We start from the raw sequence: 27,984 nt of genomic DNA on the forward strand, positions 1-27,984 counted from the left end.
TCATCATTATCCTGACTGTCTCTTCTGCCTGGACCATTTTCAGCTTTCTGTTCACTTGACTAGCTCCGTCTCGTCCTTCAGGTTGAAGCCGAATCCAGTCTCTGTACCCCGACACCAAATTAAATCACAGAGACAAGTTTTAGGTGAAGTAGAAAAGAATAACTTTATTGCTTTGCCAGGCAAAGGGGGCCACAGTGGGCTAATGTCCTCAAAGCTGTGTGTCCCGACCTGGAGGGGGGCAGTGAGGAGTTTTATAGTAATGGTTCAAAGAGGGCATGATCAGCTCCTGGACATTCTTCTGACTGGTTGATGGTGAGGCAAGTGGGAGTCAGCATCATCAACCTTCTGGTTCCAACCGGTCTGGAGTCTGCGTGCCTGTGAACTGCATACCTTTAACTTCTCCCACCTGGTGGGGGTTTCAGTATCTGTAAAACAGCTCAAAGATATTGTTGTGTGTATCGCTTGAGGGGGAACCAGGACCCTGCCCCAAGCCTGCACTATTGTTTCCTAACTGTTCCTCCCTTGTCTCTGCATCCCCTTCCTTCGCTGATTAGCAACTGTTTAAACTTGCACGTTGGAACGCACAGAAGGTCATGAAGGCTGAATGAAGCCTATTTCCTGTAATCAAGAAATGGGGGACACAGAAAGGCTTTTGTGCCCAGGAGCCCTGCCCCCCAGGGTCCTGCTCCATTTCAGGGTCTCAGCTCAAATGTCACCTCCTCAGAGAAGACATCATAATCTAAAAGAGCCCTCCCCCAATCATTCTGTATTTGATTATTCCCTTTATTTATCCATTGCTATTATCATAGTTTATTTGTCCTTTCTTTGATATTGGTGTCTTCTCTTGGAGTATAGTTCTACAAGGACATGGCTCTTTATTTCTGCTATATGTCTGTGCCTCGTGCTTAGAACATAGTACATGCTCTGTAATATTTGTTGAATGGTTTTGTTAGTGATTCTCAACTGGCGAATATATTTTCTAATGAATTCATTCACCAAGTATTCCTTGAGCACTCACTGTGTGCCGATATTTTTGTTAGGTGTTGGGGGCTGAAATGAAAGGCAAAGTCCCTGCCCTGAAGGCTCTCATCATCTAAAAGGGAGATATCTCTCTTAGCAGATGATTGCAGCACTGAAGGAAATGCTGTTAGAGGTAAGCACAGGTGCTATGGGAAGAAAGAGAGTCAGACTAAACAAGAATGGTGATGGAACAGGAGAGCAAGTAAGAAAAATGCTCCATGAAAGATGATTCCTGAGCTGAGTCTTAATGGCTACATAGCAATGGCTCTAATTTAGATGTATCTTCCCTTCTCTGGCGGCAAGGTGCTTCCATGACAGGCAGTTTGATTGTGGAATATAAAGTGAAGCATGGTTTTGTGACATCTTCCTACCATGCTGCTTAGGAGCTGCCCACTTTGTCTAAGTAAGGAGCCAGTTCTGGTAATGACAGCTGCCACACTGTGCCGAAACCCAGGCTCGGGAATGATACACTTTAATGTTTCTTTAGGGCTGTCTTTTCCTGTTAAACTTGAGAAGCTTAAGAGAGCCTGGCACACAGAAGGAACTAGAAGAGGTGCCAGATGGATAGAGAGAAGGGAGGGAGAGAAAGGAAGAGAAGGAAGGAAGGAAAGAAAAAAAAAGAAGGAAAAGGAAGGAAGGGAGGGAGAGAGGGAAGGAGGGAGGAACCAGTTGCCCAGCACAGCAGTTTCTTATTATAAGGAGTTAACAAAATCGTGACAGAGATTTTCAGTGTTTGGGTTATTTTCTGCTATCAAGTATGTCCAGTGGTTGGCAACTTTTGTAACAATTTTGAAATCTGTATAAAACGGAAAATTCCCCAGATTTGTGGTTTCTTTGTGGTTTTCCTCCTATAACATTTTTGATGCAAACATAAAGCCTTATAAACTGGCAGACAATGCAACAAGGCTGAATGGAAACTGGCTGACTTCAACTTTATTATTTGAGGTCAAAAAGAAATGAGGCTTGAAATAGCAACCACGGGGTCTGAACTCACCAGGAATCAAATGCATCAGATTGTTATGAGCTGAATAGTTTGGTTTTGTTTGTTCTTTTTACTAAAAAAAGACAATTTTAGAGCATAGATTCTATAATTGCTTGATTTCTTCAGTCTTATAATTGTCTTGAAAGTAATTACGGCCATTTTGTCGTTTTGCTCTGGGCTAAATTTCAGTCTGTATTTGACCAACCATATTAGAAATGCATCAGTAAATATATTGATTACGTTGTGGTATTATAAAAACCTGTTTCAAGATTGTTATTTAGAGAAAGCCAGACATTTTTATTTTGGCACAAGGAAACACACAAAAATGTGTGTGTGTGTTTGTGTGTGTGTGTGTGTGTGTGTACATGTAGTCTTACTGGTGTATGTAAATAACATCTGATAAGAATGCTTTTAACAGTCTAGCTCCTTTTTTAGACCTGCTCAAAGTATTTACTATTTAATACCTCTGTCTACTGTTGCATCAGAGGCATCTATGCCATAATATTTCATCATGCCTGATGCACACTTAACTTTGATATGGTTAAATGTATTTGCTTCCTAGGCATAGATACACAGATAAAATATCCTTTTCCCCATGCCTGCTTTATGCTTTCTTTACTAGCTATAATATCAATAATTCCTTAGGCAGTTTTCGTAGATCCCTCCCCTGACCCTGCCTTTTAGACAAAATGCCTACATAAACCAGTAGCTGTACATGAGTCAATTTACTTTTTCCAAGGTGTGCTTTAGCTTAGATAGATTCCGTTTTTTCTATTTGTCTGGTTTTACATCACTATTTAATTTCAGTGTCTTAGTCCTTCCACGTGACTTAGAAATATGTGAACTTTAATATCTTTCTTAGAGGTATAATGTCCATATCCACTATGCCAGTTTTAGGCCCACTGGCTTTCCTTTGTAACTATGGGATAAAATAGAGTGTGATTTCATGTGCATAACTTTTGTCAGAAGTTGAAATACATGCTTGTTCCTAAGGGCATGGGGAGAGGCAGTGAACTGGTGCTTCAGCATTGTTTTTGTTCTGCATTGTAACATTCTCTGACATTTAGCAGAACTACATATAACCAGCACCAAAAATTAAAAAAAAAAAAAGAGTTATGGGAGTGTTGAGTTTGTGTTTTATTAAAAAATAAAGTGTTCTCATAATTTATTTTAAGGTAGAATTAGTGTGTCATCCTCCATTGATCATCTGGAATCAAAATTATGAAAACTTAAAAAAAATAAAAAGGACATGGTATATTGAGAGCTCACTGCTTTCTGATCACCTTATTAATTCAATGAACAGCTTCCCATGTTTGCAAGTATCTTTCAGGCCACCAGCTCAACTCTGTTGTCTCAACAGAAGGAGGTTGCATCTTTACGCATTTAATAGCTTTATTCTCAATTTATTTTTAAAGGTGGGAGGCTATGAGCAAAGCTGAAGAATCTAGTCTCTTTGCATTGTGCAGCCCAGTAGAGATAGCTGCTTAGATTCTTGACATAGAGAATAAAAACGGACATTCCTGGAAGGTAGATAGAAAGCCAGACTAAAAAGTTGCTGGGTACTAAATCACAGCACGTCCAGTGTGAAATCAGGCAGGATTTTTCTATTTCCACTTTAACTTCTGCAGAAAATGGTCATTTAAGTGGGGCTAACTGGATTGCATCTGTTCACTCAACCTGTGAATCCCTGTTGTTCTGGGATCAAGCTTGCCATGTATTCTCAGGGAGATCATTTGGTCATGGTAATAATTGAGAAAGTATTTTTACTATGTTATTTCTGCTGAAAACATATTTAAATAATTTTATGGTGTCTTTCAGCTTTCAAATCCTGCAGAGCCACTGTCAAAGGCTGTAACAATTGTTGTTTGACTTCTGCAGTGACCAAAAGACACAAATGTGGATGATTCTCTGGTTTAGGTGCCAGAGGAAGATTTGGCCTGAAGTCAGTGAAGGTCCCTCTCTTGCAAGGCCTCATCTAAGAGGACTTGTACCTAAATTTATAGTTGTAATTTTAAAAATTATTTTTCTAACCGAAAGGACCTCCACACTGTATAAACTTAAGATGCTACAAAACCTGTGTCCATTCTTGTTTCTTTCTTTTCTTTACCTGTACCGTTATATTCAAGGCAGTACATCAATCTAGTTTATCAGGCAATGGAACAAATGATAGTCTCATTATTTCTGAAAATATCACTACCTATGACATTACAGTTAGTTTCAAGCTGTAAAAGACTTTTGTTTTTTTTTCTCAACACGTTAATACTAAAATCAATTTTCTCAAGTTCATTTTATTCTAGGAAAACCTAGGGATCCTTTCTTTCATTTATTTGTTTATTCAGGAAACTTGTATTCAATGACTATGGTGCAGTGTGTGTCTAGGCATGTACAGAGATAAAGCTAATTGGATAAGAAAAGATTTGGCTGCCCAGTTTGCTCACCAACTCTGCAGTGGGGGTGGGCAACGTATTTAGCACAATTCTCAATTACAAAATAAATTTTAAATAGCTTCCATGCATAGTGTTTGGTGGGATGTCTCTATTTCATGTACATCATTTCCTTTCAATCATTTTATTATGCTTAAGAACAATGTGTGTTATAAGTTATTAAAATGGTAAATTAATAATCAAAACAAGATGTTAAGGAAAGTATTAAGGCACAATGGAGCTATGTTTTACAAATTTAAGTCCTTTTATACTCAAGAATTAATTACTTGAATATAAGTTGAGCACATCCTGAAAAAAAAAAAAAAAAAAAAAAAAAAAAAAACTCAATTTCCTGAGCTCTTGGTCGGAAAAAAGATACTAATTTTAGATCAGATTCCACTTACCTATAACATGCTAAAAATTCATGAGGAACAAAATTAACTTCAAAGTTTCTACTCTGTGTCCAGGCATTGTCCTTCATTTTTCAGTTGTCACGTCTGTCCTGTTCCTCCCATCTTAAGCTCTTCTCACACCACTCTGACTCCCCCTCTGGGGCATTAATCATTTATTTGACAGATATCTAATGAATTTCTACTCTGTATCAGGCGTTGCGCTAAGTACTGGGGAGCCAACATTGATCAGACTGTGCCTCTGGATTAATTATATAACCACAAACACATACTATAATTCATGGCAAATGCTATGAATGAAAAGCACACAGTCTTAAGACATGATTGAAGAACCTCCTTCTCTGGGCATAGGAGAGCATCTTCTGTACAAGTAACTTTTAAAGTAAAATCAGAAGAATGACTTGAAGATTATCACCTCCCTCCTCCAAAAATTAAATCAATAAAAGATTTTTAGCTGCATCAGACTTTGCTAAAATATGTTTAAATATGGAAATAATTACTTGCAATGTAAGATTGTTCCCAAAATCAAAGAGAAAAGCATCCCAAATGACACCCTCTACTCACAGGAATATATCCCAATTTCTATACTTGTTTTCCTCCCCTGAAGACCTCCTTCTTCACTCTTCACCACCAGCATACTTCCTCCCTTCAGGGAATCAGCAAAGTAGAATAGCCACCAGCAATGCATTTCCTAAAGTCTAAAAGCCATTTAGCCTGAAACGATATCACAGACCATGAGTAAGGAAGGCGATCTTTCTACACCTCAGCCCACGACAGCAATCCAAGCTAGGTTTGGTCACCCTAAATCTGGTCCTCTCCAAAGTCAACATGAGATGTAGAGAGACCACTTTGTAACCACACAATCTACTGAGAACAACGCTGATCCTTGAGGTTAGTAGAGTTTAAATTCAAATTCAGGAGGGAAATATTCCACTAAATGCCCCGTAATCTGCACAAGGGCCTCCAGTCAGAAGAAAGGTAGCACTTCACATGGTCATTCAGAGCACAGCTTTTGGGTTGTGTCCAAGATATAAAACAGGGAGTCACGTCAAAGTCATCTCCCCCTAAAGCCAACCTCCCACCTAGCTACACTGAAAACAAGGCAGAAGTTTTACATTGATTTTCCATTCTTTTTTGGAGCAGGTAAAATTCTTGATCAGGGAGTGCCTTGTAATCTTCGTAGGGGAAGGAAGGCAAGTCAAGCATCGTTTATCACCAGGAATGGATGATGAGATGTTGCTCCAACACATATACATAGATCATAGATTGCGGTTTGGAGAAATGAAAATCCTCCTGCCATTGATGTGGTTAAGAAAGATTTCGCCAAGAAGAAGTCAGCTTACCCACGTCCTTTATTCAAATATTTTTGAAGTGTGCCCACCTATAGGACCAACGGCTCCCCCTGAGGGTTTCTATCTCCGACAAGCCCTGAGTAGGAGTCTCCCTGTGCATGAGGCCTTTCCCAGGCCAAGCCTTATAAAGACGACCCTTGTCGCTTTATAACTTAGCAGATTCATTGTTTCATTATGAAGCTATCAAATAACGGGGCACACAAGCAGGCCCTCATTTCAAATGGTTAGCCATCAATACCGACCCGTGCGCACCCACACCAGTCCGTAGAAACCCCAGTGATCTGCATCAGACCTTATAGGGAACATAACTGACCTGTGGTCTGCTCATTTGGTTTGCATTGAGTAAGCTTCAGATGAGGGTTTGTGTTTTGACAGTTCATGCCGGTGGGCTGTTGCTTACAGCTCTCCTGTTTGCTTTCTTACAATGATTCTCACCATTTTATTCCCCTTGTCTGAAATAGCCCGTTCATACAGTGTAAACCTGGGAAAGAAGCCTGCTAGCTCACACCCTGAAGTCTTTTCTTCTCATATTGTCTTGCTCCAAATATCAGACCTTGTTTTTGGTGAATACTAAGTCAGTTGATACCTAACCATAGTATACTGTCATTCAGAAGGAAAACTGAAGCTTTGTTTTCACTCTCTTGGTCAGAAGTTTTCAAAGTGTGAAAGAATTGCTATGCTACTTTTTAAATGTGCTTGGGAGATACTTGATATTCCTGGTGGTATCCTGGCCGCAATAGTAAGACTTTTGTAGTATCATTCTACATGTCACCCCTAACACAGAGTATCACATGGAAAAGCATGATGTACACCACTTCCCAATCACGTATCTTATAGATAGTCTCGGAAATCTATTAATTCTGTAAGTTTGGAACTGGAGTCCTGGATGTCACTGCTTCAAAACCATCCCTTTACTCACCATGTTTTCTTTCGCCCTATGCTATAGGAGTGATTGAATCAGGGAAAAGACAGACTTTGAATCTTTTGGTTTTCTGGTCCTAACTCAGAACAACCCTGTCAGTATTTGTTAGTACCTTGTGTGTGGTCGCTGTGCATTGAATATCTAATGAATTCAATTTAAACATCAAATAGAGAACTCGTGCAACAGAGAATTCCATGCAAGTTAAGGGAAGGAGCAGGGCTCAGATAGGGGGAGTTTGCTTTACGGTCATCTTATCTGAGAGAAAAAACACATTTCTTTTCCCTCATCAAAAGTTTGTGATCCAAACACCTGCTAAAGCAATTCAGGAGGTACAAAACATATCTGGTATGGTCTCTTGGATTTTTTCTGCTTTTAAGTTATCTCATTGGACCTAAGATTCAGACGTCTGATTTCCTCAAAAAACTTTTTTCAGCGTTCTATTAAGACTAAAACTCTATGTGATTTTAAGCCTGCACATTTATTCTCTTTCTTAAAAGCTTTTCATTTTGCCATTTGATGAATGCTGGAAGCAAGTGGATTATCTGGATAAAGAGAATTAGTTGAAGTTTGCATCAGTCAAGAGAGTAAAGCCACCAGAGGCTTTGAAGGGAGTGCCTTACAATATAAGTAGTCCTGATCTCCTGCAAGCACTGACTTTCAAGAAAGAGAATTTTCTCAAGACCAGTGTTTTTAATCAGCTACATCTGCAACAAGATTGAAAGTAATGCCAGTGATTAAGGAAGCAGGCTGTGCAGGCAAGCAGGCAGTGAGCAGGCAATGATCTGATTCATGAGGAATCTAGAAGTTGGAGACGAGGGGGAAATTAAGAAGTCTCTCAGATCCCCTACCTACTTCTACCTCTAAAACAGTCATCCCAAGACATCCCTGCCTAAAGTGAAAATGTACCATTTGGACAGGAGCGGGTTATTAGCAAGAGGAGGGCACCCAGCGAGATGCTGGAAATGTAGACAGTGCTTTAACTGTCCCAGTGTTTCCATTTTTCATGCCAAAAAGGATCAGCGCCAGCCACAAAACAGGTGGAATTATTCCAGCTTGGCTTTGTAGGCAGAAAAGAGAATGAGATATGTGTTTTACCTGAGATGGTAGAGCAGCAGTAAAAGCAGATAAGGTTATAGCAAAATGAGGAGAAAATGATGCTGGTCTCAAATTGTTGGGAGTCTCAACTCTCAGCAACAGTGGCCTGGAGCCCCGTTTTTGCACATTTTTTTTTTTCCTCCAAGAAGAAAGAGGAAAAGTACTTCTAAAGTGCCCATCTTTGGTGGAGAGAGGAAAGATTTTTTTTAATTTAGTATCATACAATTAAAGAAAAGTAAATGCTCTATAATTATTTCAGATATATTTTCTTGAGCTTGTGAGTTTTTAAATGTTTTCCCCTAGTGTCTCTACAAAGAGGAAAAGAATATTTAACGGGAAAAGAGGAACATGTAACCAAAACCATTTCAGATCTTGCATGAGATTTATCTTGAAAAACCAGTGGTGCATACATATTTTGCCACAGATCCTAGGGCACAATTGTTACACCAATATTTCTCTATCCAGGTCACTTGGTAGCAGCTATAAAATGCAATCTGATAGTCACTACTTCAGGCAACTCCCAAAGTGTATATTGGGCTTTCAGGAAGAAATTTGTTTAGTGTCTTAATATGGAGTGTCTCCCGTGCTCAACAGAATTGTTCCCACTGCTGCCCTGAGTCATGTCGAATCACTTATAGAACTAGGACTCACTGTGCAATGGGGAACCACCTGGAAGGGAGTGATCTGAAGGTTTCTGCCGTAAAGATTAAGAGTCAAGGGCTTTTAAGCAATAATTATTGGATAGTCAACTACATTGAAAACCAGAATGTACTGAGGACAACACCAAGTACTGAGAGAAATTATGTTACATACATACATCCACCTATGCATACATACATACGTACATATGTCAAGCTGTTTCCTCTGATTGTGACACTTTTCTCCTTTTTTCCTTTGCCTGATGAGTTTCCATATATCGTTTGAAACTTGGCTTCACCACACTTTCCCAGGAAAGCCTTTCTCGCTCCCGTTAGGCTAGGTCAGATGCTCCTGACATGGATAACTATATAGCTCACTTTATCTTCAGGTTTTCCATGCTGGACTGTAAATTCCATGAGGACATATATGATATCCATCTTTCTCTCCATGTATGCCCAGTGCCTACCTCAGTGGTCATAGACCTTTTCTAAGGTATGGGGCCAGATAGTGAACATTTTAGACTTTGTGGACCGTCCAGTCTCTTTTGCAACTACTCAACTCTGTCATAGTGCAAAAGAAGTCCAGACAATTTGTAAATGGATGAGTGTGACTGTATTCTAATAAAGTCTTATTTACAAAAATTAGCCTTGGCCTGGATTTATCCTGCACTTGTGAGTTTGCCAACTCTATCCCTCTCACAAAGCCTGGCATATATTAGTGGTTCAGCAAAAAAGGCCTTTCAGTAATACAGGCTGAGTTGATGGTGGTCTGTGGGGAGTGACAGAAGAGGATGTATAGTTGATCCTTGAACAACAAGGGTTTGAACTGCACAGGTTCACTTATACCCAATTTTTTTTTTTTAATAGTAAATACTACAGTACTATAAAATCCATGGTTGGTTGAATCTGCAGATGCAGAACCAAGGCTATGGATAGCAGACTATAAGTTATACACAGATTTTTGAGTGCATGAAGGGTCGGTGCCCCTAACCCCACATAATGTTCAAGGGTTAACTGTATTTGAGAGCTATTGGATGATTGGTGATTTGATATGGAGGGTGGGTAAGGAGAAGAGGACAAATCCAAATTTCTGGCTTGAGTAACTGGTCTTAAGGAGGAGACATTTAACTAAAAAGAGTGGAACTGGTTATATTAGCAGAAGTGGGGAGGAAGAGATGAGTTACGTTTGGAGCATAGTAAATGTGAAAACCTGTGATCTATAACAATGGCTCTTAAACTTCAGCGTGTATTGGAATCACCTAGAGAGCTTGTAGAAAACACAGATTCTTCGGCTAACCTCCAGACTTTCTGATTCTGGGGTGGGACCCAAGAATTTGTTTTTCCTTCATGCTCCCAAATGATTTTGAAGATGCTGGTCTGGAGACCATCCGTGGCAAACAACTGTCCCAGAGAGATGTGCCAGGACTTTGACTTGGATGTTATCATTATGGAGAGTGAATGAAATGGAGAAAGGACCAAGGACAGAACGTTAGGATACCATAGACAGAACAATAAACGTACTATCATCCCTGAAGCAAAGATTTATAGCCCTTTGAGAATCAAAGAGAAAATAGACATTGGTATTAAACAAAGTAAGATGAAGAAAATAAGGAAAGATGTCAAGCAAGAGAAATATTCAAAAGAGGAGGCCTCCAATCTCTGGAACTTCAAGCTCTGCACTTAATATTTTTGTTAACATTAAGATTAATGAAATATTAATATTTGCAGGAAACTTCTTGCAAACCTTTCAACTACTAAAATCAGGGATATCTCTTAGGCCTAGACTGTCACCTTTGTTTTCCTTCCTTTGTTTTTGTAGTTCTTCCCTTCTACTCTACATTATAACTATTATGGTTATTAAGTTAACAATTATATCGATAGCCACAATTCATTGACTGCTAAGTGCATTGCTAAGTACATGTACTGGTAATGTACACTTTCTTTTTTCATCTTCACAACTACCACTGAGATAGATTTTTGTAGTCCATTTCAGAGAGATTCAGAGAGGCTAAAAATTACCTTTCTCAAGACCAAATGGTTAATAGGCAACAGTGAGAGAATTTAAGCCTAGACTTGACTGACACAAAAGCCTGTCCTCTTGACCAATCTTCAACATTCCAGATTTCCTTCATCCTTCCTGCAGTCCTCAAAAGAAAATGCACAGATGCTGCATTTTTAAGGACCTTGCTGCTAATCTGTACATGTATATAGGTAAGGTATAACAAGCTTAGCAAGGTTTCAAAATTGAGACACTATTTTAAAATTCTCAAGTTCCTGATCTAGAGCAGGATACAATCTTATAAAAAAGGAGGTCCAGTTGAAGACTTCCCTCATCATTTCCTGCCAAGGAAGGAGCTCACCAAAACTTCCCCACCCCACCCCCACGTCATGAGTCTTGCAGAAAGGAGAGGAACAGGCTGACTACTGCATAAAAGAAGAGCCCTTTTCTTAGCCCTTCTCAAGGAGTCGGGGTAGGGAAGTGGAAACTGAATTTGGTTTGATGAGATGCCAGTCATACATATCTCTAAGCAGAGGTGCCAGTTAGTTACAAGGATAGCTCTGAGTAACAGATGCACGCTCATCTTAGGTATTCATCAGGGTTCCAGTGCTCTGAGTAACATTCTTACCAGATGGTCGCAATATTCACACAGCTCTTCCTCTACAAAAACACTAGGCAGAGACAGTCACTGCTCACCTGATTCTCTGAGTCCTCTTGCAGTTAAGCAGGCATCAGTGACTAGCTTTGAGCCACGTGCTGTGAAAAGTAATGTATGTTGCTTATGGGCAAAGCACTTAAGATCTAGTAGACCACCTTCTGTCTCTTCCATGGACTTGGAAACCACATAGGCCAAGTATCGTAAGTGTCATAACCACAAGATTGAACACAGCCTCAGTCCCTGAGTCACTAGTTGGAAGAGATTTATCCTTGACTGTCCTTCAGCCTTGGGTGGACTTTATATGAGTGAAAAATAATATTGTTGTTACTATGGATTATTTGTCACTGTAGCACAGCATGGCTTATCTAAACTCATGTAAGTGTTCTTATTAATACTAATTTATTTACTCTGGACTGGGTCAAAGGAAGATTTCAGTTGGTTTCGCAATATATCTTCACTCTTAATCGACAAAGATCATGGCTAAGTTTAGAGGAGAAAATAAAAATAAAAGGGGAGAAGGAAAAAAATTCAAGAAACAGCATTCTGAGTAGAGAATGCTTAATTCATATAGACAAATGCAAAGAACATAGATTTCAAATGAAAACCTATAATTCAAGAAAACTGTGACTCTAAAGGCTTGGAAATAGTGTTGGATGGTATAAGCCCTAAGCGTATGCAGAAGTATTTATTATATTGTTTACTAAATGGCTTTTTTATTTCAAAGACATGAGCAAGAAGCATGGCAACATTAGAAGAAAGAAAAGAAGCAATAATGATGGAAATTTTGAGGGAGAAAAGTAACTTGAACATTTGTCACACATAGAAAGTAGAAAGAAGAACATTTAAACCAGATTTTTTCCATGAAATATACACAGCACGGTCTTTCAAAGAACAAATAAAGCTGAAGAGGGTAGACTAAAGTAGACTGCATTTTAACCATCCGTCCTGGAGGTGACAGAGATCTGAACAACTGTAGGTCAGTGTGGGTCATAAATCACGTGTGACCATCTCTGGAGCAAAAGACAAATGACTTGCTCACCAGTAAGAAATTCAGGAGAATTTGTGGAAGAGAAACTTTCCAACCTAAGGGACAAGGACAAATAAGCCCATATATAAACAGTCGGCAGCTCCAGTCTGTCTCCTACTCCATTCCTCCGACTTCACCACTCTCCTGTGGATGCATCTCTGTGTATGCACACACACACGGGCTCATATGTACTGGCACACACCAACTCCTGCTTGCCAACTGATCTAAGGCAATAGATCATTCACAATTAGTAGGTTCCTTATGATAAATAAAAGTTCCAAGAATTAGAGGCAGGTAAAAGTCTTAAGTCTTCTATAACCAGGTTACCCTAAAATAAGGCTAACAGAAGGAATTTGGTTATATATACAAACATTTATTAGAAAATAAGTCTGCAGCTTATTTTGTAAGCTCCTTCTTAGTGTTTTGACCCCACCTGTGTGAAAGATTTGCTTGAAGCATATGCAACAGATATCCTAGCAGCAGGATTTAGTATGGCAACAAGTTTGTTCTGAATCAGTGGGTATACAGTAGACCATTTCAGAATCTGGACTCAGGCCCCGCTCCAAGAGATACAGATAACCTGGTCTCTGGATTCTTACACCTCATTCCTACAAGGGCAGGAAAGCCTGCATAATGTTTCTGTCACTCATATCAGTAGCAAAAAATAGTTTCTAATACCCATTATGCTAATCTTATGCAAATCTGAAATAAGAATATTAGCGATAAAGTAGCTGATGTGCGTACCTTTGTAATGTGGGCTTTTGATTAGAAGATTTAAAATGCTAGCTATCCCTGGAATATGTTCTCTCAAATAGGCAACTGGCCTCCCATAGGGTATAAATTCACACACCCACATACACATACACACACACACACACACACACACACACACACACACATCACACTGTCTCTGTAGAAATATTTTCAAGGATAATAAGAAACACTACACAAAAATTCCAATCTATGGAGCTATGGGGATGGATAAAGCATAGATTTCAGGACAAAATAAGGAGAGAGAACCATTATCATGTATTTAAATATATCTATTTTTAAATGAACAATTTAAACCACCAACCACAGATTTTGCTCAGTGACTTGAATTCTTTTGGTATCCTACTCTTTAGCATTAAAAGTGGTAGAAACCTTAAGTAGCAGGAAGTCAGAAATGTAAAAGTTAAACCCCAAAATGGTACTGACACTTAAGCAGAGCCACATCAATTTCACTCTAGTTGAATGGATTTGAAAAATTAAACTGATAATCCCCTGAACATTTTCAGGGTGTAGCTCTCTCATTCAGTATGTTTAATCCACCCTCCTAGATCATTATACAAGTGTTTTGTTTTGTGCCATGGGAAATTCTGATCTTGCCTGATGAAGTACTTAGTCACCTATAATCTTGTGAGAGTCACAAATGACAATAATTGCAATTTATGGAGTAACCTGGAATGACGAACACAACATGCTGAGTCTGAGAGCTGAGGTAATTGCATTTTTACTTCAGATCAGCAGAAAATCCAAAAAAGGTAATGTTGTTTGAGCATCATTTCCAATTTCATTTTCTCAATTTTTATCAACTACACTCATTAAAGAATCATTAGGGAAAAGATAAGAGCTCTGCAAGTTGACTAGAGAATCTGCATAGAAAAGAGAGAATAAACAATGAACAATCAATAAAAAGCTATGGAGGAGGTGAAGAAGGCTTAGTGTAGAAGAAACAATATTGCATTGGCACGAAGAACTTACAAGTTTAATTAAGGCCACCTCTAAAGAGTTGGGTGACCTTGAACTTCTCACTTCTCAGGGCCACTGTTTTCTCATTAATTAAATGTGAGAATCCAGGGCTTCCCTGGTGGTGCAGTGGTTAAGAATCCGCCTGCCAATGCAGGAGACACGGATTCGAGCCCTGGTCCAAGAAGATCCCACATGCCAAGGAGCAACTAAGCCCATGTGCCACAACCACTGATCCTGCGCTCTAGAGCCCGCGAGCCACAGCTAGTGAAGCGCGGGTGCCTAGAGCCCATGCTCCGCAACAAGAGAAGCCACGACAGTGAGAAGCCCGTGCACCACAACGAAGAGTAGCCCCCCACTCGCCGCAACTAGAGAAAGCCCGCGCACAGCAATGAAGACCCAACGCAGCCAAAAATAAATAAATAAAATAAATAAATTTATTTTAAAAAATATAAGAATCCAAATGAGTTACCACTAAGATGTAACCCTAAAATTCCTAATATTTCATGATTATACATGCAGGCAATTGCTACACTATTGCATAAATAATAAATATTACATGTGTTATCTGAGGCTATTGGCAGTAAGTGTTCTCTTCTTTAAATATCTTAAACAGATTTGTGTCTCTGAGGTCTCCAGCGTACTTTCTGTCTTGTCAAGGCATTCTTTTTCTTCCATGGTGTCCTGGGGATTCTCTTCTCGTATCTCACACTTGGCACAGTGAAATCCAGCTATTAGTTTGTTTGTCTCAATGCTGTTATGAGTTCTTTCATTTCGGGAATCGTGTCTAACTTACTGTTTCCCCAGTGCTTAGGAAAGTACCTGGCATTTAATGGGGAATGATGGAATAAACAAAGGAACGACTAAGTGGGCTTTGAGGTTCGTTGTCAGTGAGGCAGAAAGTAAATAAAGAGACACTGAGCACCAAGTCATTCAATGCAATTCACCATGAAAGATTATCTTCAAGTTTCTATTCTTATTTTCAGGCCCTAATAAGATACTATCCAAAATGGTTCTTGTTTTAGCTGACAGCAGTGGCCTTCAGTGAAAATGACAGAGGGCTTGAGTATCTTTAGAAATAACTGTTTTACAAACCTTATTACCTTATTACCACCAAACAGCCTTCACAAAACACCTACCTGAGTAGGAATGGAATATATATATATTCCATTGGTGTGTGTGTATGTATGTATGTGTGTGTGTGTGTGTGTGTGTGTGTGTGTGTGTGTGTGTGTATGTAAACACAGACTTTATCATCCATCTCTGTAATTGGCACACAATGGTCTATTGGCCAAATCTACCTTGCCACCTGTGTTTGTACAGTCTGTGAGCTAAGAATGGGTTTTACATTTTTTAATGTTTGGGGAGAAAATTCAAAAGAATAATCATGGTATATGAAAATTTTATGAATTTCAAATTTCAATGCCCATAAATAAAGTTTTATTGGAACACAACCAAGCTAATTTATTTAGTATCTGGGTGCTTTGATGTCACAGCAGCAGAGTTGAGTACTTGTGACAGACACAGTATGGAAAAAAAATAATTTTCCCTCTACCCTTCTAGGTTCTCGGCTGAGACCTCCCTGTAATAAAAGATTAACAGGAGAAAAACAAACATAAGTTTAATAACATGTATACCTCCTGTATATATGGGAGAGATCCAAGAAAACTGAGTAACTCCCCAAAATGGCCCAAGACATCACCTTAAATACCATCTCCAGCTAAAGACAAAAGAAAGATGCTGGGATGGGTATGGGGGTGGAAGTTAAGGGGTTTTCAGGCAAAGTAAACAATGATATGTTTGTTATGCAGATTTAAGTCCTGAATGTCTTCTGCATTGATAAGGTTTTCTAGAGATCTGGTCATCCTCTTCTTGGTAGTGAGAGGGAGACACCCTTACATATGCTGATTTCCTTTATAAATGTAAATGTCTCTTACCAAAGGATAACTTGTACTGGTTTTCAAAGGTTCTCCTGTGTTGGAGTTTCTTAAAAATAACCAGCCTAAAATAATCTTTATGCCAAAGAGGCATATTTTGGGGTAGCAAATTCTTTTCTCCTTCACCTGCAAAGCCTAAAATATTTACTGTTTAGCCCTTTACAAAACAATTTGCTAAGCCCTGCTCTCTCTGTTGGTCAGAGTTGCTTTTGTACTATCAAAATCGATTTCTGAACAGAGATGGCTTTGTGTTGTGGAGAACATTTTCAAATGGAAAGTTTCAACACCTGCAAAAATTAAAGTAGCTTCATTGTCATTCTTTTTTTTGTTTTTCTGTTTTTGTTTTTTTGCAGAAGTGGAGAGGATGTGTTAAAGAAAATAACTACTCAAATCAAAGTTTTTTTATGCTATTTTTATGAAATTTAAAACGACAATTATGAACATTTTATTTAAAATAATACATTTTCATTTAACTTTTATAAGTTAATCACATATTTATTTATTTATTCCATGCTTTCTTTTAATCCAAAATGACTAACCAAGATTCTTCTAACTTAAGCAGAGGTCTGATGAATCTCTTTTAAAAGACATTGGCTTGAGACAATTTATAGAGTATCATTATGCTGTCCATGAAGTTGGTACAATGAAACAAACAGCTCTCCTCCAATGAAAATAAGTGACTAAAAGACTTCTCCTAAGCCCTTTTGCTCAAATTGTGTCAGAGAGTAAAACACCATTAGAAAATAATATTGATTAGATTAAAAAGTTAGCTAACTCCATCAGATAAAAAAATCCAGCAATTCACAAACATTGTTTTTGTAGTTATATTGTTTGTGCCATTTTTATTTTTTTTCAGAGTGTCATTCCCAAAATTGAGGGGAAAATCTCCAGCAGCTTAATTCACTAAAAATACTAATTTGTTCAGTGGGATCAGAATCACTTATGATAGGTAACTTCCATGTATGATTATATTGTAAAACTATTGTAGTCTATATATTTAAGAAAATGTTTTCCACATGGGCTAAAGTATCTATGTAATGAGCAATCATGGTGGGAAAGTGAATGTTTCAGCTCTGAATCAATGAGAGGGTAAGTTGTTATCTTGCTGATTGATGGTGATTAGGTTCTTGGAGCAGATCTGGCCTACATGCTGGTGAATGCCAAATGGCTGAAGGCCACCTCTCTCTACACCCCTTTGCCGGCAGTTATCTCTGAATGACTTGGAAGAAGCCACAGTTGCAGTAGTGTGACTTTGGTTCAGTGTCTCCAATTGGCCATTTACTTTGTTTAGAGCATTGTCCCTACCCAGGCACCACCTGTTGGTAGTCATAGAAAGGTCAATTTAAAAGAAAATAGAGGTACATCAGGACTTGCTACTTCTTGTTCTCCTCTATGAATGACAGGAAATAATCTATCGTAAGACTTTTAAAAATAAAAAAAATTAAAAAAACTATTAAAAATAGAGTAGCAGCTATAACCTAGATATTTATAAAACATATGCAGTAAAAACTCTAGCTGTGATCTTTAATAATCATATAAATGTCCAGGCAAATATTTAAATTTAAAAGAAGGTCCTGTATACCTGCCTTTGAAACACTGATCAGTACAATTTTGTCTTGACAGATAGTTCATTTTTTTTTCTCATTTATGATAAGCACTAAATCAAATCTACCTCGAAAGAGTTGTGATTTCGTTTATGTTTTTTGGTTTTTTTTCAGATACCAAATATAGCCTTAAATCTTGTTGGCATATCAGAGAGTGTCATTGTTTAATTTACATCAATTACTGAAGATAGTGGATTTAGAGAAAAATATTAAAATTGCTATTAATTCTAGAATTCTGGAATAATTAAAATAAGATTTTCTGTAGGTATAGTCAAGGTATAATTTCCTCCCCTATTAACGATGTAAAGTAAAAATATACTCACTAAGTCTACCTGTGGTTTAATCATATGATTATTTAGGAATAACTGAGTGAGGTAGCATGCATAAGTGACAGACACATGTCACATCTCAAGTCTTCAGCTTCACAAGTTGTTTTTCAAAAATGGCATGGTTTTAATGCTTTAGAATTATTTTTTTAAACCAAGTGCTACAAAAGATAATAATTATCTTATTAGTTTCTCTGTTTTGTAAATGTCAGTCATGACAATCTCACGCAGACACTTGGTTTTATCATCACACCTTGCTCTGCTGCCTCATTAATGCATCGTGAATACCTTCAGAATCCCCTTCCATCCCCATTCTTGATTTCATGGGAGGTGAGGATGCTAATCGTATCTGTGTGGGTGTATTTTTATAGAGCTGCCAGCAAAATCCTTCTGCTCATTTAAGAACATCATCTGTCTGTAATTAATGTTCTATATGTCTTCTTAAAAATGAGAAATGAGTATCTAGCTAATATCCCAAATTTCACCCAGCAGTTGAATTCTCAAGTGTCTATTTATGCTCAGGTCTTTCTGAAAAATACTTTATTATGTCTACAATATTAGTTATTTGTTTGCTGAGCATCATGATTGTTCATTTTTGAAGTTCTTGCTTTCCTTCTCTCTATTCTGTCTCTCTTCATTTATGTTGGCCAGTTGGTTCAAATTTCATATCAACTTCTTGGATACTCTTTGATTTAAATTTTTTTTTATTGTTTCTAAACAAAAACAGTCATAATAAAAATTAACAAAGTAAACCTGCTTTCACATCAAGCAGTTTATATCTATGTGAAATCCAACTACTGCCTTGTAAATAACTAAGCAATCAGATTACTGTGAATGATTATACACACAGTGCAAATGAGAATTTGGAAATCAGAGTTAGTAATGTAATATGAGATCAACAGGTCCTTAAGAGTAGGAACTATACATTACACCACTGTGAGTTCACTACAGATTCTTTTTTTTTTTTAACATCTTTATTGGAGTATAATTGCTTTACAATGGTGTATTAGTTTCTGCTGTATAACATAGTGAATCAGGTATACATACACATATATCCCTATATCTCCCCCCTCTTGCGTCTCCCTCCCACCCTCCCTATCCCACCCCTCTAGGTGGTCACAAAGCACGGAGCTGATCTCCCTGCAGATTCTTATCTCTAAGACTGTCAACACTAAATATTGAAAGAGGGAGTGGACCTGCTTATTAATATACCTGGAGGCAGGACAAGAACGTTCCCTTCAGAATGTAATGTAATGAAGGTAATGTTCAGAGTTCTGAACCTGTATATAAATAAGATCATTGCATATTAACATTGTACACTAATTGGAACACATTTCCCCTGAGTTGCTTAAAATACAGAGTTTTTCACATTTGCAGTGTATCCTAACCCTTCAGTATAGCTTTCTCCCACTCTAATTAATTTGCATTGCAAAAACAATGAGTTTGATCTCAGCTGTACATGTCACAGTGACTTATCCCTTCAATGAAGTGATAATTGGTGTCTGGTTAATATTACTTATAGAAACCATGGGGCATAAAAAATAATCCTAACTTCCATTACACAGCATGAAACTTCCAGTAGCACCTATGCTATTCCCAGCATAGAATATTTTTATTTTTTAAACTATAATTCACAATTGTGAAAATGCATCCTATAAGCATATATCTACTGCCTGCTTGATCGTTACTCAAGAGGAGCTTTGAACATGGACACATGGGCTTGACACAAAAGATGGTTAGTTACCTTCAAAACACAAAACCCAACCAGACAGAAGCTAAGCTACCTCCTTGCAAAATAACTTCCAAAAACTAAGACAGATATAGTCCATGGACATTTATTCAATGCAAAGATGATTGGTGATATGCAAGGTATTTTTACATGGATGTGTGATATTTTGTTATATATGAAAAAAATGTACATAGTCTCACTGTATATATTTGTAAATTATGAAGCAAATAAGAAAATGAACAGTCATGAACCAGCACCTAAGTGAAGAACTAAAATATCACCAACATGGTTGCATTTACCGCTCCTTAATCCTCCCATCATGTGCCCTCAACAGATATGTACATGATCTGCTGTGTTATCACATATCTTTGTATTGGCATTTACAAAGGTTTATCACATGTTTATACATGCACAATTTTTAAAATTTTTTCATTAAAATATTATTTTCTGTACTATCTCCCACTTGCTTTTTCTACTAAATATTATGTTTCCGAGAATCACCCATGCCATTTTATTAAACTTTGTTCTTTTTCACTATTACATAAATCCCCTGTGGTATGACTATACCACAGTGTATGTATTGATTATTTAGTCTATAGACATCTCTGTTGTTTCCTGCTTTTAAATAGCGTGAACAATACCACCGTAAACGTGTTTGTGTATTTCTCCTGGTGACCATGTGTAAAAGTCTGTCTAGGAGTAGAATCAGTGGCTTATAAGATGTTCAAGTGATTAAGTTTACAAAATATGTTCAAATTTGTTTCCAAAAACTGTTGTATTGTGTTATATTTTTTCTCTAATAGTGTGTAAGATCCGCACAATGCCATGAGCTTATATAAATCACTGGGATATCATAATACAGTTGTTATGACAATTATTTTTATCATTAGTAACTTTGCTGTAAATATCCAGAAGTATGTTAATAATTGTAAAAGATTAAATAATAATGATGAGACTGATAATAATAAACATATTAATGGGACAAAAGAACAGAAATCAGGTACAGGAAGCAAGAGAGCACACTGCCATTGGGAGAAGAGAAGGAATGTAATTTGCAGACAGAGAGTCACCATCATGAGTGTGACTTTGGGGTATTAATGGGTAATGAGTATTAATTTTGTAATGATTGAGTAATGTCTATATAAATACATTTATTTGATGTAATATGACAATATATTAAATTATGTCGTATCAGTATAACAAATATATTGATATTGTTAGAAATTCAATCAATTCTGGTAAATAAAGCCCTTGACAACTAGGCAGTCACTTCCCAATTCCAGTCCCCTCTCCAGCAGTAACCTGTTGAGAGTTTTGCGGACATTTCAGAATTTATATATTATAATAATATAAATATTGTATATATATTACCTATAATGTGTTATAGATATTATATATATGTTACAAATATGGAAATATTATATTGTGGATAGTTTTATGTACATGGTATTATACCAGAAGCATCATGCGACTTTCACTTGTGTTTGCTTTTTTTACCTAATATATGTCCAGAAAATCTTTCCACCTAAGTGTACATAACTTGACCTCATTTCATACAGCCGATGGGTGTCCTATAATTTAGCCATTATAGATATGTGTGACTAAATAGGACATTATATAGTCATTTCAGGTAACCAATGAATGTCCTACAATTGAGCCAACAATTTAGCCTAGAGTTATCCTATGTGTATATTTAAGTCCAAACAACGTTGCAATAAATATCCTAGTGTGCCTTTATGTCTATAAGAAAATGTGGCTCTAAATTAGAAACCTAGAAGTAAAGTGCCTTGGTCAAATTGCATATGCATTTTGTTTTTTTTTTTGTTTTTTTTGTTTTTTTTGTTTTGTTTTTTTGCGGTACGTGGGCCTCTCACTGTTGTGGCCGCTCCCGTTGCGGAGCACAGGCTCCGGACGCGCAGGCCCAGCGGCCATGGCTCACGGGCCCAGCTGCTCCGCGGCATGTGGGATCTTCCCGGCCCGGGGCACGAACCCGTTTCCCCTGCATCGGCAGCGGAGTCTCAACCACGGTGCCGCCAGGGAAGCCCTGCATTTTGAATGTTAGTAGTTATAGACGAATGTCCCTTTAAAAGGCTAGAACTGTGAAGGGTCTGACATTTTACCCTACTTGCTGGCTATTAACTTAGCCTACCACAGTTTCATAGATACTGGCAGAAGATACAACACTGCTGGGTCAGAGACAAAAGGACTTTATTACTGACAGCAATGGTAGCAGCCAAAGGGTCCACATTTTGTTGTGCAGATTTCTCAGGTGCAAATATGCATAGGGCCAAGTGAAGAGGGCCAAGTGACACCTGCACATGTTATTGTTTTATGTGATGAATACCTTGAGCTTAGGGAACCTGACTCTTTTATGATGGTTGTTAGGCATGCCTGTCCTGTGATCCAGAGGGAGATACTATCTTGATTATGTTGGATAATACACAAACATAACCTTTACTCCTTAGGGAGATATAGCCTCTGTCTTCCAAGGCTTTTCGCTCTACAAATATTCTTGAAAAGATAGTCTCTAACACAATTAGGGCTTCTGCTCACAAGATGTGCAGAAATAGGAGACCCACAAGAAATATTTCACAACAATTTACTTCAGAGAGGTTTTGTACTGGCTTCCTTTGGGAACCATGGTGTGCTACTAACCTGTGGATGCATTAAACCCTTTCCAGATTAATTCAGGAGTATCAGGTTCAGTCCCCCCAACTCTTGCTGCTGACTCCAGTCTGAATCTCCTAATTATAGTGCTGATACTGTGTTTGCTTTCAGGAAAACCAGTTTTTCCCAAGTCCTTAGCCACCATGCCAGGAATCAAAATATAATGCCTGTTTTTGCAAATCAGAAAGCATTTTGCTCATGCATAGGAATCAGCTACTGGTCCTATCCAGCTCATTGTTGCCCTGTATGTATGCAAATCAAGTGTTGCCTTACATTCCAATGTTTCAAGAGAAGGGAAAAATCTGTATTATGATGTGAAAACCTCTCATTTTCAAATGTGAGTGAATTAATTCAAGTTGATTAATAATATTTTCAGCAATGTGAGATGCAACAGAGAAACCGTAGAGGAGAAGTAAAGAACAGTACCTTTGACATTTAGGAGCTCATTGGTGTCATGCCCTCCTATACTCAATTATGGCCCTGTTCACAAAGCTTCCATAACATTTTATATACCCCCCTCCTATAATGTGTCATATTGGCTCATGAGTTTATGGGGGTTTTTTGCCCAATTTAGATAAAATATATTTACTGTCCTAGAGGCAATTAAACTGAAACCTTTGGGATTAATCTTCTGTACCAAACAGACAATATTTATCTCATCTGACAAATATAATCCATATGTTATATATAGTTTTTTGTACGTTAATATCTAATCTTACAGAATTATAAAAAGTGTCATGGTACACAAAAATTTTTAGTCAATGTTGAAAGTCGTCTTCAGAAATAATTTTCAACACTTTGATTTTAACTATAATGTCACATTCCACAGTTCATGTGGTTCACAGTTGTCTCTTGGGGAGTTGTTGAAGTTTTTTTGGTTTGTTTTTCTCCTATTATTGCTGCTGTGTATTATTTTCAGAAGGAATTTAGATGCCATCTTGGATCCTTAAGAATATGTTTTTAATTAAAATATAATTGTGATATAACAGTATATTAGTTTTAGGTATATAACATAATGATTTGATATATATATATATATATATTTATATATAGTGAAACAATAATAAATCTAGTTAACATCCATCACCACAGGGAGTTTTCAAGTCATCCCCAGCTGGAGGCCACGTGTAAGAGGATCTCAGAACCTTCTGGGTATCTGCAGTAGAAGTGTTCTTCACAAAAAGACCCAGGAGACTTCCTTGGGCCTTGCCTGTGACCAGATATATTTATTACTATACCACACGTAGGTTGATCTTATAGATCAGTTTGGGAAAAATTGACATCTTACAAATAGAAATACATTTGATTTTTGTACTTTGATCTTGTATTTTGCAAGTTTGAACTTAGTTCAAGCAGTTGTCTTATTTCTTTTTAAAGATTTCTGCAGTCTTTCTATGTGTTGTCTGTGAATAAAGACCATTTTAGCTTTTCCTTTCTGTTCTATTAGCTGTAGTTTTGGTTTCTTCGTTTTTTAAATACTATACATTAGCAATGATATTCCTTCCTATTCCAGTTTGCAGGGTTTTTGTGGATTTTTTTGTTTTTGTTTTTTACCATGAATGAATGCAACCACCATTCCCAGGCTGACTTCCAAATGAACCTGCCTCGTGTTCTTGAGATAATCCCCATTTGATCTTGATGTCTTATCACAATGTATAGAACATTGCTGGATTTGATTTGCTTTTGTTTTGTTGAGGGTTTTTGCACCTATGGATCATAAGGGATATTGCTTTATAATTTTCTTTTCCTGTGATGTCTTTGTCTGATTTTGGTGTCAGCATGATGCTAGCCTCATAAAATAAGTTAGGAAGAATTCCCTTCTCTTCTACATTTTGGAAGAATTTGTGTGGAATTTTTTGATGTTATTGTTGTTAAATGTTTAATTGAATTTACTAAGGTAGCAGTCTGCACCTGGAGTTTTCTTAGTTTGAAGTCTTTAACTTCTATTTCTTTAACTGACATCAAACTATTCAGATCATTTATTTCTTTTGGAATGATGGTTGGTGCTTTGTCTCTTTAAAAGAATTAGTCCGTCTCATCTAAGTTGTTGAATTTACGGTCATTAAATTGAGCTTAATATTCTCTTATTATTTTTTTAATGTCCGTAGGATCTGAGATAATGACTACCTTTACATTCTTGATTTTCTGTATTCTTTCTGTTTTTCTCTTTGGTCAGTCTGGTTAGAGGTTTATCAATTTTACTGATCTTTTTATAGAAGTTGCTTTTGGTTTTATTGATTTCTGTATTGTTTACCTGTTTTCCACATTATTTCTGCTCTTATCTTTATTATTTCCTTCCTTTTGCTTGCTTTTCTCTTTCCAGTTTTGTAAGATGGAAGATAAGATTAGATAATTGATTTGAATCTTTCTTCTCTTCTAATATAAGAATTTAATTATATAAATTTCCTTCTACATATTTCTTTAACTACACCCAACAAATTTTGATTTGTTGCGTTTTCAATTTTATTCAATTCAAAATGCTTCTAATTTCCCTTATGACTTCTATTTCATCCATGGGTTCACTTGGAAATGTGTGGCTTAATTTCCAAATACTGGGGAATTTTCTAAATTAAAAAATATATATATTGATTTCTACATTAGTATATTTTAGAAAGAAAACATTCTTTACATAATTTCTATTCTTTTACATTTTTAAGGCTCGTTTTATTGCCCAAGATAGAGTCAATCGTGGTTAAAATTTCTTGTGCACTTGAAAATAATAAGTATTCTGTGGTTATTGGTGGAGTGTTCTATAAATAACAATTTATAGGTCAAGTTGTTTAATAGTGTTTTTCATATCTCCTGTATACTTGATGATTTCTGTCTCCTTGTTCTATCAATTGTTGAGCAAAGAGTGTTGAAGTCTCCAACTATAATTGCGGATTTATCTAATTCTCCTTTTACTTCTATTAGTTTTTGCTTCATGTATTTTGAAGCTCTGTTAGATGCTTACACATTTAGTATTGTTATATTTTCTTGGTAGTTTGACCCATTTATCACTATGTAATGTCTCTCTTTACAGTGTTTTGAAACCTACTTTGTCTGATATTAAAACTAGCCACTTTCTTTTGGGTGTTTGAAGGATATATCTTTTTCTGCACTTTTAATCTAGCTATGTCCTTATATTTAAAGTAAGTTTCTTTTCAGTAGCGTATAGTACAGTCCTATTTTTTAATCCAGTCTAAAAATTTCTATATTTTAATTGGTGTGTTTAGAGCACTTATATTTGATGGAATTATTGATATGGTTGGTGAGCGTAATAATTTTTAATTTGTCTCTGTAAATTCTAAATTATTAACCGTCCGTATATTTGAAGCACATTGCACATAATATGAACTTGATAAGTTTATTAAGTTTATATTTCTTTCAGATCCATTCTTTTTCACTCTACTGTTGACTTGTTCTAAATATAGTATCTCCAGTAATTTTTTTCATATAAGTTATAAGTGAATAGAATAGCTAGTACACTTAATTTTTTTTTTTCTGAAAGTACTAGGTTTTATTCACCTCCCTGTGGTAACCAATAACCATGCTATTAGTTAATAAGATTTCTTTATAGTAACTGTCACCTGAAATACAAAAATCCATTAACAGTCTAAGTTATCAGGTGTGGTCTTACTGGAAATTCTTAACCATATACTTGTCTTGACAAGTGTTGTTTTTTAAACGATGAATTGTCTTAGTATAAGTCACTGTATTTCTGTAACAAAGTAATGAAAGGCACAGCTAGTGCAAGCGAACTTAAACCCATTCAACTACCCACTGAAAAAATACTTTGGTTCTTCAGGAAAAAAAATTAGCAAGACAAAAAATCTGGTTCATTTCACAGTTCTGTTCATGTTCATAACTGTAATCTAATAGTTACAAGATAAAAATACTCCAGGAAGAACCAAATATGTAGCAATGAACAAACATGCGTGAGAGAATTTGTGCATTCAATGTATCTGGCAGAAAAACTAGTTAAAATGCTAAGTAGAACAAATTTGGTCTTTAAAATATCAGTTCCTTTCCTTTAAAAAAAAACTTGAGTCTACCGAGAAAATACAAAAACATAAGGCTATAAGTAAATAATAGCTGTGTTTAGGCTATTACAGTGCAGGTTATCCTCAAGGCCACATACATCCTGCTTCACTGCTGCTGGCACTCTGCTGGGTTTTGATCCTTCTTTGGGTCATAGTCTGGATCATTTTCCTCATCTCCTTCTTCTTCCCCTTCCTTATCCGCTTCTTCATCTTCTTCATCTTCTTCATCATCATCATCGTCAATAGCTTCTCCAGTAAAGTATAACACTGATCTTGGGATTATGCGCTCATGTAAAAAGTGACCAATTTCAAAGTCCGCAGCAAGGATAGCTTCAGCATCATCATCCAGATCTCCACTCTCAGGAACTTCAAGAGGGGCAAAAAAATTAAAGAAAGAGTCATTAGAAACTGTTTTGGTCACAGTACGAACTGTCCCACGTCCCTTGTGTTTCTGCTTCTTCTTAATGGTTTTCAAAGTGACATTCTTCCCTTTTTTCCAATCTATCTGGCACCCTGTACAACCCATAATTTCTGGTCCATCAAAAGAAAAAGGATCAGAATCATCTGGTTCTGACCTCATCCTTTATGTCTTTGTCAACACTTCATTTGTGAAGTATTCATTGGGTTCAAAGTGAAATTCTAAGACAAAACTCATAGGCTGACCAGCATCTGAGAACTTCACTTTAATATCTTTCAAGTGCTTCAGAATAGGTTCATCATGTTCCTGAACCATATCACTGAGCACATCAACATTCTTAAAAACGGTCAACCAAAATTCAGGAATTCCTTTGGGGTCTTCTTTTTCTTCATCCTTTTTCTCATCTTCAATCTTGGCCTTTTCTTTTAGCTCCTCTGAAATTTCATCTTCCTCATCTGGTTTCCATTCACATTCTTCTTCTGTAGGTTCATAAATGGCATTAATGATCTCAAATCACTTATCAAATAGAGGTTGATAGAGAACAGCGTACTTTCTTTCAATATCATGAACTTCCTCATAGAACTTGGCTTCTATCTGTGCACATTTAGCTTGAAGGTTTTTGAGAGCATTCACGCGTCTTTTACTACCCGAGGCAAGCTTTCAGTGTATCCTGTTGGTGTTTCTACCAGACCATCAAGTCTTTCTTGAAGGGCTGCAACAATCTGAGGATTTTGCATCATCTGAACAGTCAGCTGACGCGCTTTGATTTTTGTTTCTTCACCAGTTTCTTCTTCTTCAACTTCTTCAACATCATCCAAATCTTGATCAAGTTCAGACTGTTCTTTGTTGTCGATGTCTGTCATGTTGTATGAACGCCAAATATCGGTTGCTAGCACAGGGAGCCAGGCGGCTGGAGCTGCGCAGGCAGTGACTCAGGGCGGCGGCGGGAGGAGCAGAAGGCGACGCGGCGAGCAGGTGGCGCTAAAAAAGCTACACTTAATTTTTAAATCATATTTTATTATGAATG

At 37.1% G+C, this 27,984-nt stretch overlaps 1 protein-coding gene and 1 pseudogene across 23 annotated transcripts in view; one reads left to right on the plus strand and one right to left on the minus strand.

Moving 5' to 3' along the window:
* PTPRD (protein tyrosine phosphatase receptor type D) overlaps window positions 1-27,984 on the plus strand; it is a 2,143,853-nt gene that overhangs the window by 1,372,097 nt on the left and 743,772 nt on the right. The gene's annotated exons all lie outside the window — the stretch shown is intronic.
* On the minus strand, window positions 26,162-27,835 carry LOC101283248 (nucleosome assembly protein 1-like 1; annotated as a pseudogene).

Source organism: Orcinus orca, chromosome 6, assembly GCF_937001465.1.
Source record: "Orcinus orca chromosome 6, mOrcOrc1.1, whole genome shotgun sequence".
Classification (NCBI taxonomy): Eukaryota; Metazoa; Chordata; class Mammalia; order Artiodactyla; family Delphinidae; genus Orcinus; species Orcinus orca.